We start from the raw sequence: 13,127 nt of genomic DNA, 5'->3' as shown, positions 1-13,127 counted from the left end.
TGGCTCACTGCAGCCTTGACCTCCCAGGCTCAAGTTCCTCCTGCTTCAGCCTCCAGAGTAGCTGGACTACAGGTGCATGCCACTGAGCCTGGCTAATTTTCAAATTTTGTAGAGACAAGGTCTCACTACGTTGTCCGGGCTGGTCTCAAACTCCTAGACTCAAGTGATTGATTCTCCCGCTTCAGCCTCCCAAGGTGCTGGGATTACAGGTGTGAGCCACTGGTCCTGGCCTTAAAATAAAATTTTTTTCTTTTATTTGCATTGGCCCAAATGCTTCTTGGGTCTGCTCCTTCCTGAGCTGCCTGGTGTGGCTTCCATGAGCCCTCCTGCATTTTGGGGATTCATGGCTTCTAGCCAGAGCTCTGTTCCTAACCAGCGGAGTGACCCTAGGGAATAGGTGGCTGCCATTGGCTGGGGTCTGCCCCTCTGCAGAGTGCATGGTAATCCCCACTTTGCCATTAATGGGAGGATTAAATAGAAGCTATGGAAGGGTATGTGGCACAGACAAGGCACACAGTAGGCGCACCACAGATGTTCACTGAATGATGATCATAATGGTATCAATTGTCTTTAAACCCCAGTGGCTAGACCCTCATAAATTGAAGTTTACTTCCCAATCAACCAGGACCAAGTTTCAAAATGGCTTCTTTTCCCCTAGGGCAAGGCACCCTCAGAGACTAATGAGATCAGGTTACGGCACCAGGAGAATTAAACCGGCAGTGCAAATTTATTTTCAGAAAACCCACCCCAAGCTCAGGGTCTGCGCTTAGAGGGTGTAGAGGTGTGAGCTGCAGCTTCCTGTTACCTGCTGGATTTCACACTGGTCATTTCTCTCCAGAGACTCCACTGTCATCAGGTGTAGGATGGCTCCGTTTATGCTTTTGCAGCCTGAGGCTAGCTTGCTGGTTGTTCATGTCTCCCTCTGCCTCTGAGTATAATCCACTTTTCTGGAGTACCTAACTGTGACTTTGCCACAGAGTATTTTTCTAACCTCAACCCTATTTTTGCAGCTTGGGGTTGAGGGAAGACTCAGGGAAGTGTGTGAATGTGTGTGTTTTTGTGTGCATGCACACATACAAATGCATGGGTGTGTATGTGTGAGTATATAGATTAGTTTGCTAGGGTTACCATGACAAGGTGCCACAAGTTGATCGGGGGAATAGTCTCACAGTTGGCAGGCTAGAAATGCAAAATCCTCAGCAGAGTTGGTTCCTTCGGAGGGCTGTGAGGAAAGGTTCTGTTCCAGGCCCCTCTCCTTGGCTTATAAATAGTTGTGTTCCCTCTATACACATCTCTGTGTCTACATTTCCTCTTGTTCTAAAGATCCTAGTCATACTGGATTAGGGCCCACCCTGGTGACTTCACTTAAACGTGATTTACCTCTGTAAAGTCTGATCTCCAAATAAGGTCACATTCTGAGGTCCTTGGTGTTAGGACTTCAACATAAGAATTTGTGGAGATGACTCAAGTCAACACACAACAGTGTGCCTGTGTGTGGGTGGAGCATATGTGTGTTTGTGTGTGTAGTGGACTCTGGTGTCTCTGAGATGCCAGGTCATATGCAAACCTACTCCTTGGAAAATAGTACTTTAAGAGCACATACAGTTGTCTTTTGTGGATAGGGCAGATTTAAAACCTTTTTTTTTAAACAAATCTTCCCACGGATGTGGAGGGGCAGGTGCAGTAATGGAGTGGGTCCCGGGTACCCCTCTTGCATCGCTGGTTGAGGGCACCTCATGATGGAAAGTCCTGCCCTGGTTCTTCCTTCTCAAGTGGAGCAATGCCATTGGCATGTGATTTCCCTGCCTTATTTTACTTTAGATGACTAAGTAGCATATTGAGGTGCCTTTGGCTACCCAGCAGAACATTCCAATTTTTCCACAGGGCAGCATCAATTCAGAGTTCCCTTGGAGCTCCCTGGTGACTTGATACCACCAAGTCAGTCACTGAGGAACTCCCCAATATTTCTAAATAAATTTGGAAAATGTTTTTAGCATATGGAAAATGTTGTTTAGATGCTGTAAATATTTGTAAAGTCTACTTTTAGCTTCCTTTTCAAAAGAGCCTGCCTGGGCGCCATCTACTCTGATTCTCACTTCCTTGACTTGTGTGCTTAGGAGGGTCCCAGGAGGTCAGCTGTACTGGCTGATGTGCAGACCACAGGTGAACCCTGTTCCATCTTTCGGCTGCTCACCAGGACAAACTGCTCCAAAACTGACCGCAAATGAGCTAGCCCCACAGAACCATGCGTGGCCTTTGTCATCTTTTCCCCAGTTTACTGTAAATCTCAGTTCTCTTTGTCCTCTAAAATCTTACTGAAAATGTGAGTACTTCATGGTACTGAACTGACCTGGAATTCTGACTGACTTTCTAGTTCTGCCTGTAAGTTATGCCCCAAATTTTCCAGGTCAACGTAGAGTTCCTGGGAACGAGGTGGACAGAATCTGGAGGCAGAGTTGAGCCAGTGGTGTTATCAGGCAGGGAGCACTGATAAACACGCCAACTCTCCGTTAGACTCAATGTAGTGCTGGGGACCCTATTCTGAGGTGACGCTGATGTCTCTATCCAAGGCAAATGCACATCTGTTTTCTTGATGGCAGAGGACTGTTGTTAGCCAGGGGATGGTGCAGCTACTTACTCCAGACATTGCTTCAAATGAGAGCACTCATTTCAGCCTTCAGATGCATCTGTCCACTTTGGCATGGACTATAATGTAGCCACTTAAAATACATCTTACAAGGGCCGTTAAATAACGTAAAAAGTGCTTGTGAAATGATATGAGTAAAAAAAAACTTGGCACAGAATTGCATTTACTGTCTGGTCTCAATGATATTAAATATGTATTTCTGAGAAGACAATGGAATGAAATGAAATATTAACTTTTTTCTCTGAGCGGAGGGGTAATGAATATTTTTTTATTTTCCAAATGTTCTGTGGTGAGCATTTGTTATCACACACACACACGCACACATGCACATACCACATGCATGTACACACGCACAAGCACACACCACAAGCTGTCCTGAAAAGTCTAACTGGAGATTTCTCCAGACTCTTTCAGATTTTTTCTGCCTCAATACCCCTGGGATATCAGTTCCCTGCTTGTCCCAGGGCCCACCTCTGAATTGCCGAGAAGACAGAGGTATCTGATTCACATCAATGCCGCCAGCTCCTGCCTCTCTGTTCAGCCCTGAGTGTGACAGGAGCAGGCTGGGCCTGCTCTCACTGGGAATGCCGCTGCCCTCCAGCTCCGGCCAGCCAGGGAGGGGCCAGGCTTCTCCGAAGGAGGTTAAAGTCCTTCTTTGTGTGAATGGCCTTTTAGGGAGCAGAGGGAGGGCCCACGGTGACATCACAGTCTTCCGTCAGGAGGCTCAGGAGGAATTTGTCCAGCTTGAGCCAGGGCGCACGCAGGAATCTGTCTGGAAAAAGGCAATTCTCACTGAGGAGGTTTGAGGCGCGCGCTCTGGGCAGGGTAAGCCAAGTCTGCTGATTTATCTTCTTGTCCTTTTCTTTCTAATTTGAAAGGACAGGGTCTTTTTTGAGGCCAGTGTCTTTATGGAGGAGGTTTTCTGAGTCTCTTATGTGTTGTGGAGAGTCCTTTCTTGCTGTAAAGTGGGCAGCTGAGCTCAGACTGGCGTCTTGCTTCTCCTCTCTCTCTCTCTCTTTTTTTTTTTTTTTTTTGCAAATCTTATAAAACTCTCAGCTTTTGTGCTAGGAGGCAAAGAGGACACTCCGTCCTGCACATACAGTGCAAAGCTGTATGAGTCGTCTGTGGCAGATCATGCTTTGAAGATGATGCGAGTGTGTCTGAGAATCTGTGTGCCCTTTTCCAGAACAGAACCAAGTGACTGGGTGATTCTGGTGCCTCGTTTCCTAGCCATCCTCTAGTATTTGTTCAAGAGACCCAGTCCTGTGGTTTACAGCTAGCCTTCTGTTTCCATGCTGTGGAACTCACCACATTCACAGGGTGGCTTGGGGGAATATGGTTTTTGGGGGAATGTGTGGTACCTGTCTCTTGGAGGTCCCATGGGGATGGAAGGAGACCCTCATCAGCTTCGTTCATAGGCACAGAATCGTCTGTAGACAGAGGGTTAACCACAAGTGCGTCTAGCACCGTTTTTTCCTGGGGCTCGGCCTCAATATAGTGGATTCTGCTGGGTCCACAGTGGTGCTTGGCTTTTGATCCCTGCCGTGACCTGCTCACCAGGCATGAACCCAAGATCCGGAACTATTTTTAAACCAAGAGGGACACAGCAAATTTATAAAGAATTGAAAAACTAGGCTTGCTTTTGTCTTTAGCAGAATCAGTTACCCTAGAAATCTCAGCTTGCAGGAGCCAGAGTTCCCTCTGTGGCCTTGAGCTTGGTTTATTCTGGGGTAGGGACTACCTTGCAAAATAATCTCACAGTGAAAAGGGCCTTTGGTGAGAAGAGCATCCGAGGGCTCCTTGATAGAGCCCTCGGCATTCCCCATTGAGGAAAACATGAAACTCACATCTCTCCTCATTCACGGGAAACCCAGAAGCCTCCCAGTCACTCCTGTAAGAAGTGGGTCTCCAAGTAACGGAAAGAAACAACCCTTTCATCAGCTGCTGCAGAAAAGGCAACAGCAGCTTCCTTCCTTTCCTCCCCTCCCCGCTGCTGACCCCCACCACACACACCATCTTCAGTTTCTTTCACAGAAAGCCCAAGCTGTCAATGTATTCATCAAATAACACCTTAACATTTTCCAGATGTGATTTGAGCCACTGACTTTTCAGCAGGGCTAAGAGGATGTTATTAATAGGCTAAGCTGTGGTGCTGGGGGAGACTCCGTTTTGTCAGAAATTGACTAGTCTCCTTCACCAGGAATGTGGGTCAAGACACAAGCAAGCCTTGTTTCCAGTGACGAGGTGGGGAGTTCCAGAAGTATTTTCATCCCGTCTTCATACCTGTACCTGAGGCATAAGACAGAATAGCAGAACAGTGAACTACTCTTTTGACCAATACTGTAGAAACTCTCAGAAAAAAAGGATGGGCCTGCAGGAGCAGGAACAGGACTCCTGGCCTCCAAAGCGTTGAGTTTTCTTTTTAGAACTGCCCTAGTCACATTGAGCTGTAATGGCTTCATGGCAGGAGATCCATGGAGGCAAACCCAAGAAGTGGTTTTAGTATCTGCCCCTTTTAAGGGTCACAGCATTGACCCAAGCCTGCAGGGTCCAAATTTAGCCTGCATTTGCCCCAGCAGTGCTTGAGGTCTGGAGTCTGGCCGGCTGTCTTCCATCAGCTAGGAGGGGAGGCTCTAGCCTCCTTAGGAAGTGGCTTGGTTCCCAGTTTCCCACAATCAACACAGGCCCCTAGTTCTACAGGCCGGAAGAAGCTCTGCCGGGGGCATGGAAGAGGACAGCCTGCTCAGAACTGGAATGTGGCCCAGGTTATCACCCGGGGCCTCTCCTCTCCTCCACTTCCCGCTTGTAAGCTCAGCTTAGAAGCCCAAAGCCTAATTCATGCAGCAAGCAGTTCCCAGACTTTCCTGCTCTCTGTGCCTTCAGGGGAGGGTGGAACGGGTGGGCCCCCTCAGAGTTCCAGCTTCTTCTCCTTCCTGCCATCTTCAGCAGAGAGGGCCAGACGAGGTGCAGCCAGCCTGCTTAGGAACTTTGGTGCACCGCGCTTTCTTCAATTATTTTTGCCCAGCACGATTTGCGCCGTTGAAGAGGGTTGGAAGTTTATTTCCAGCTATTGCTGCAGCCCTTCCTTCCCCTGATGCTGTTTGTTCTTCTTATGGGAGCTGGTACTCCCTCCAAGTCTGTTAGCTTCTTATTGGGGATGGGGGATCACCTTGGAGCTCTGAGGACCTCACATGGCCCAGGCTGAGAGCATATAGCTCTGCAGGGTCCCAGGGTATGCTTATGGATCCAAGGTAGTGTTGACCTCTTCAACTTCTGTTCCCCTTCCTTATGCCTCGGGTTCCCTCGGTTTGGGGAGTTAGCCTCCCCCAGACCTCCTGACTGTAGCTTTGCCTGGTTTGTCCAAAGCTGATGAGGTTCAGCTGATGTGGTCATCTTTTAGGTCTCCGGGCATCATCCACTAGCCAGGTGCACTTCCTTCTCCCCCCGCCTCCGCCCCCACCCCCGCCTGCCGTCCCCACCCCACCCTACCCCTTCTGCATTTGCCTTAGTGCTGGAGACATCCTGACTTAGCCAGAAAGTTAAAAGTTTAGGAAGAACCTCTCTAAAGACAGCCATGCATAGCTCGTGGAACCAGTTCTTCATCATGATTGTCGTTGCGTCCTGTGTACTGAAAACATGACTTACAAAAGAGAGGCAGGATGAGAAGCGAAAACGGAGATACTCTGTGATTTCACAGCTATGAAGAATTTTTGTTTTATAGCCATGCCTCTGTTCCTAGGCCAAGAGTGAGTTTGTATTTTTGGTGGAACTTATAAATAACTGGATTAAAGGATCGGGTCACCTATTATCTGGAGAAAAGCATTTCTAATTTAAATGTCATGGCTTTAGTAGGAAGTAATCTGGGTTATTCAGAGCAGAGAAACCTGGTTGTACAGCCTGATGTTTGAGTAATTTGGGTCACACTGTGCATTTAGGCTAGGAGCCTGGGAGGTCGAGATGGGTTAGGGACACTGTCGAGCTTTAACAGCCTGAGGATGGTGGGGCAGAGCGGAGGCTGTGAACACAGTGAACATTGTCCTTGTGGTGAAGGACACCTTTCTGCTCTCCACCTGGGGTCAGGCAGGCCTGCTAAGGAAAATGCACTTCCTTAAAGTTATTTCTGTTCACGACATGCCTAGCTGCAGGCCTAAGTACCCTGGGCAGAAAGAACACATGGGTGTCTATGCCCAGTGGGTCAGGGATCAGGGCCCTGCTGTTGTGTTTTCTGTGCAAATGTAAACAGGCTTGTAGAATCTCACTTGTGGTGTTGGTGAGGAGTTGCAGCCTTTTCTCACAGTGTCCATCACAATGACATGGACATGGGATCTTAATATTTTACCTCTGACAAGTGGCCAGAGGAAACAGAACCCCTTCGGAGACCAGCCCAGAGGGTGAAACCCCCAGACTGTGCAAGAAGTCACATTTCTTTTTTTTTTTTTTTTTTTCGGGACGGAGTCTCGCTCTGTTGCCCAGGCTGGAGTGCAGTGGCGTGATCTCGGCTCACTGCAAGCTCCGCCTCCCGGGTTCACGCCATTCTCCTGGCTCAGCCTCCTGAGTAGCTGGGACTACAGGCGCCCACCACCACGCCTGGCTAAGTTTTTCATATTAGTAGAGACGGGGTTTCACCATGTTAGCCAGGATGGTCTTGATCTCCTGACCTCATGATCCACCCTCCTCAGCCTCCCAAAGTGCTGGGATTACAGGCCTGAGCTACCACACCCGGCCCAAGAAGTCACATTTCTAGCTGACACGTAGAGCAGCAGATATGTCTCCAGAGAGTTAAGTCTTGAGGGAGTTCATCTGTCTCTGACCAAGACTGAATAAAGAAGGCAAAGGGATCATTGACTTTTAAAGCTAAATTGTGAGTCTCACATCATCTGTAGAGATTCAAGCAAGTAAAAGATCAACCAAAAAGCCAAGCTAACTCTCTTTTGATCCATCCACTCTTCTTACCATTTCCCATGTCATTTCAAAAGCCTCCTATTATTGAGAATGCATTTTGATATATCAGGATAGAATGAGAAGAACCCACCTTCAAATCCTGGCTAGGGGACTTCCTAGCCAGATGATCTTGGGAAATGTCTCTTTATTTCTCTATACCTCTTATTCTGAAGTTTTAAGACTGAAATAAAATTCGTGCCTTTCCCACTTAACAGAGGGCCATGTTTCAAGCATCAGCTGACATATGTATGTGCATGTACTATGAAATGATAAGCTATTAGACATGTGTCAACTAGAAAATGGGGATGCTACGCTTACAGATGCCCACAGGACAGGCTTGTCAGGGCTGTCTCATTCACTCGTACGTTTACTTGGCTAGCTGAGTAATGGAGATGGACCGGGTTCTGTTTTATCCAGTGTGTGACCCCTCCTCTGCTTCCCATGTGACTGGAGCCCCAGGTCTGGTGGTTCTTGACTACTTATTCTACTTACTGCATTTCAGGGCTTAACTTTTAAGGACATTTTGTGAAATTACTCTCTCTGTTGCAGCACAACTGTATCTTCCTACTTGTGTTCAGCTTCTACTAAAATTCACATGTGAGGATCTGGGGTTAGGGAAAGATTAGGGAGATTAGAGCTGCCATAGGTTCTGACTTTGAGTCTTTCCTGGGCCTTTTTTCTTTAATCTTTTCTTGTTGATTTCTTTTCTTCTAAAAATCTCCTGCTCTTTTCCCAAAAGAAATTCAGTCTGCTGCCAGAAAGAATATAATATCAGTCATTTAAACCTCAGTGTAAAATGGCTTAATAATAGTGAACATTTGCATTAACCATTTTACAGTTTACATAGTGCTTTTAAGTACATTTTCTAACTTAATTCTCAACACAGATTTGGGAGATATTATTAGTCCTGCTTACGAAGGAGTTCTATTCTCAGCAGAATTCCATAATTATAGTACAAAAAGTCTGGTAGGACTTTTATAGGTAGAGCCAAGAAATGACCCCAGACTCTGGTCTTTGGATGCCAAACCCTGAATTACCACATTTTCTGCATTATTTAGGTGGAGAGATAGGCACCTGTGTTGTAAATTAAGCCATGTTAATTTGCTTTGCAAAACTATTAGACACTTTTTGGTAGATAAAGGTGACTTTAGTAGCAGCCTGGCTACCAGGTTATATTAAACACAGGTCTCTTGGACCAAATTCTGGCACTCATACAGACTTGTGTTAAATAAACATTTGTAAAAAGTGGTATGAAGAAATCTCAGGTCCCCAAGTTTCTAGATGCTACCCCCCAACCTTGCCTGAAGACAGATGTGGGAACTTTATGAAGACAGGATTGTGTTACTGTTTTAGTGGGTGTTAAGCAACCAAAGTCCCCTGAACCAAAAGCTAGAAACAAGAATAGTTAGTTCTCAAACCTCAAACACCATCCGTAAGGGTGTATAAACCAAAGGGCTCACTCTATTGGCATATCCCCTTCATGAAAGGGTGAGGAAGATCTCTAATCCACAAATGTGAACACTACCAGTTTCACGGATTTCTAACATTCATTATGCTAATGGACAGGCCACTAATTTCACTAATGAAAACTTATTTCTCACCTTAATTATGCCAATTAGCAAAGCTTCAGGGGTTCTCCGGAGTTCAAGAGAGCTAAGTACTGGAGGAAGCCACCTGTGGGGTGTGGGATCTCTCATTAGATCCTAGATGACCATTTCTTGAGTTTATGTTCCCAGTTAGGGTGGTTGTCAGACCCTGGAATGTAATTTAAACTGATTGCAGAAGCACACAGCTGTATTAAATTGCCCCTGACCAAGTATTTGAAAGTAAATGGTAGACATCCTAACCAGCTGTTAACTAGTCTAGGAATTTAGTGGGAAAGGCAGGTTTCTGTGTCATGGTGTTAGAGCTCTACCTGTAGGGTGAGCTGGGCCGATCTAAAAAGCTCTCACAGCCCCTTTGCACCCTAGTTTTTCTCTGACCTTAGAAAACCCAGTTTGATGATTCTTTCATATCCTTCTGTTTTTTTGCATTGGGAAATAGTTCATTTCAAAAAGGACTTTCCTGTTGATTGAATGAATGTGCATCTTATCTAAATCTGTAATCACGTTCGCCTAATCTGAAGCATGGAGAAAATTCTGGACCTTCTTATCTTCAAAGAGAGCAATAAGCATTTGTTAGTTTAGACAAGACATCATCTGACGATACCAAGCCCAGATTCCTGCCCAATCCGGATAGGTTAGATTTCCAGCCCATTTTTATTTACCTGGTGTAGTTGCCAGTGGCTTTGATTCCATCAGGCCATCATGCATGAAGGCAAATTCTTGCTGCTTACAGTGGAACTCAGGAATTTGCTCTTTTGTTATCATTGTTGTCTAACTTTACAAAACCTCAAGACCTCTGGTGCATGATTGTGAATCAGTAATTCAGAGTTGTTTATCTCTTTAAATACGTCCATACCAATTAGAGGTTAAACCTGCTGCTCCCTGAGTAGATGGAATTTAGTGTCAGGAAGAATTTTCTGAATTTATGGGAAAGGGGGACTGGATGCCATGTAGCTCACAAGAAGGAGGGCCTCTTTCCTGTTTACACCCTGCAGTGTCTAGAGGTTTAAAAAAATGTATTGGAAAGGATTCATCTCAAATTACACTGGAACCCCCCCTAACTTTGACTTTTAACAAGTAAATAGCCTTTTGTGTGTGTATGTGTGTGTGTGTGAGAGAGATGGAGTTTCACTCTTATTAACCAGGCTGGAGTAGCAGTGGCGTGATCTCGGCTCACTGTAACCTCCTCCTCCTCAATTCCTGCCTCGGCCTCTCAAGTAGCTGGGATTACAGGGGCACTTGCCACCATGCCTGGCTAATTTTTTGTATTTTTAGTAGAGACGGGGTTTCACTGTGTTGGCCAGCCTGGTCTCAAACTCCTGACCTCAGGTGATCTGCCTGCCTTACAGGGGTGAGCCACCGCGTGGGCTTCTTCTTCTTCTTTTTTTTCCTTTTTGAGACCGAGCCTCACTTCCTCACCCAGGCTGGAATGCTCCAACCTCCGCTCTCCGGGTTCAAGTGATTCTCTTGCCAAATAGCTGGGATTACAGGTGTACACCACCATGCCTGGTCAACTTTTGTATTTTTAGGGGAGACGAGGTTTCACCACATTGGTCAGGCTGGTTCCAAACTCCTGACCTCAAGTGATCCGCCCACAATGGCCTCCCAAAATGTTGGAATTACAGGCGTGAGCCACTGCACCCAACCTTTTTTGGGTTCAGACTGGAATGCAGTGGCACTATCTTGGCTCACTGCAACGTCCGCTTTCCAGGTTCAAGCGATTCTCAAGCCAAGTACCTGGGATTACAGCTGTACACCACCATGCCCGGCTAACTTTTGTATTTTTAGTGGAGAGGGGGGTTTCACCATGTTGATCAGGCTGGTCTCAAACTCCTGACCTCAAGTGATCCACCCACCTTAGCCTCCCAAAGTGCTGGGATTTCAGACATGAGCTACTGCACCCTGCCAACTAACTAGCATATTTTAAAATCTCAGTTTGACCGATCACAGAAGACATAACTACTTGTAAATTAATTTCTGATTCAAAGATAATGGCAGTTTTATATTTTTTTTCAGACAACTGCAAAAGTATATTGTCAAATTCTCGTCTTAGATTTTAAAAATTTGGTACCAAAACAACTATTTGTAGCTCAAAAAGAGTGCCTTAGAAAGAGCTGTTCAATTGTTGAGTCCTAAAAAGAAAACATGGAAAGGCATCTGCTCATTCATCATTGAGCGCTTGATGTGTGAAACATTCAAGAGAAAGGGGCAATGCTGATGTGAGGAGCGGAAAAGCTTCTTGGGAAATAGCTTTGGAGATAGGCCCCATCACTCCTTCCTCTGATTAGCAACAAGAGTCAAAGAGAGGCAAGTTCTTCATTTGCCTGATTCAGACTAAGAAAACTCTAAAATAGACTTAGGGCTTTCTTGGAAGTACAGGGAACTCGGTTTTTGTTTTTTTTTTTAAAGAAAGGGTATAGTCTTCTGGAGCTTATCGTTGCTGCTGCTAATTTCATTGTGACCCTGCAGAATAAGTTCCCCTCATGTTTAATGAATGGATTAATTAATGAAACTATAGAACTAATTATTTGCCTTTTAGTTTCCTTTACTATTACGTTGCCCTTCTTCCTCTCCTCAAGTATTCTAAAGCATCTTGTGTTTCAGGAGAGCAGTGTTTTCTAAACATATTTCAGTCCTACCGGCTTTGTTTTCCCACTCCCCTCCGCCCACCTCGACCTCGAAGCCCAAAAGGATAGAAGGAGAGCTCTGTTGTTCCCATGCAGAATATCAGCAGTGAGTCATTAGCCAAAAGAAGCCAGGGGTAAGGGTGCCATAGGTAATCTGACTCATCTTAGCAGTACCATGAATCTCTCTTTGTCTTCTTATTCCAATAATAATTTTCCATGGAGTGGGCTAATTTTGGCCTAGGTTTACTTGAAATTGAATGGCAGCCAGTAAGTTTCAGCATTCAGATTTTGTGTAATTCTTAATGATATATGAGTAGAAGTTACCAACAATGCCTTATCCAACAGAAAGTTTAGTTAACAGTTTTAAAAGGGCTGGCCCTGCAGGATGGCTTACACTTGTAATTCCAGTACTTTGGGGAGGCCAAGGCTGGACTGCTTGAGTCCAGGAGTTTGAGACCAGCCTGGGCAACATAGCGAGACTCTATCTCTACAAAAAATTTAAAAAATTAGCCAGGCATGGTGATGTCCACCTGTAGTCCTAAGGGAAACTGAGGCAGGAGGATCCCATGAGCTCAGGAGTTGAAGGTTGCAGTGAGCTATGATCACATCACTGTGCTTCAGCCCGGGCAACAGAACGAGAGACTGTCTCTTTAAAAAAAAAAAAAAAAGAAAAAGGAAGGTAGCAGCAAAGACTACTATTTAATGATGGTCAAAAATAAAAAATAAAGATGTTAGCAATTATAAATATTGTGTTAAATATCAATCTTTAACAAAGACCAGACCTAGACTGGAAGAAAATCAGAGAACAGAAGATGTTGACAAAAGAGGAATACTCATCTCATTATTCGTGCCTGTTAATGGAGAAGACATACACATTACTTGAATAATTTAAGTCTGAAAGGAAATGTGGGAAATGAAGATTGAAGGAAACCCCCCAGTTCATGGATAACCCAGAGAGTTTTTCACATTTTGACAGCAATGTAGAGCACTTATGGTGAACTCTTGTGTTTTCTTAGGTCTTAAGAACAAATCCATAATTATCTACTTTTTTGGGAAGGATTTTGAAATTAATTTCCTGAGAATCATCCCAAGGTGGTGCTTTAATATTCTAAGCATTTAAAATTGTTGAAACCTTAGATAAATGAAGATGACACTCTCTTGCAATTTTGCATTGTCCTATGTCAATAATACAAAGCACATTATAAACTTGAGATAGGGAGACAAAGCCGACCTAGGTGTTAGTAAAGTCCTTGAGGGTAACTCTAATTAAGTTTATACTTTACTGGAATTCTTTGAGATAAGCCAGAG

The 13,127-nt window shown here is 45.1% G+C and overlaps 1 protein-coding gene across 7 annotated transcripts in view; it reads left to right on the top strand.

Moving 5' to 3' along the window:
- The window catches only part of PALM2AKAP2 (PALM2 and AKAP2 fusion), a 402,567-nt gene that overhangs the window by 351,774 nt on the left and 37,666 nt on the right, over positions 1–13,127 (top strand). The window contains exon 1 of one of the 7 annotated variants that reach the window (XM_033237858.1): positions 3,371–3,472. The exons of the other annotated variants lie outside the window; for them this stretch is intronic. The gene's annotated coding sequence lies outside the window, so the exon portion shown is untranslated. Of the gene's footprint in view, positions 1–3,370; positions 3,473–13,127 lie in introns of those variants that run through there. 7 annotated transcript variants of the gene reach the window in all.

Source organism: Trachypithecus francoisi, unplaced genomic scaffold (assembly GCF_009764315.1).
Source record: "Trachypithecus francoisi isolate TF-2019V2 unplaced genomic scaffold, Tfra_2.0 Lachesis_group16, whole genome shotgun sequence".
In the NCBI taxonomy this organism is placed as follows: Eukaryota; Metazoa; Chordata; class Mammalia; order Primates; family Cercopithecidae; genus Trachypithecus; species Trachypithecus francoisi.
Note: the sequence above shows the minus strand (reverse complement) of the source record. Positions and strands in the feature narration are given on the sequence as shown.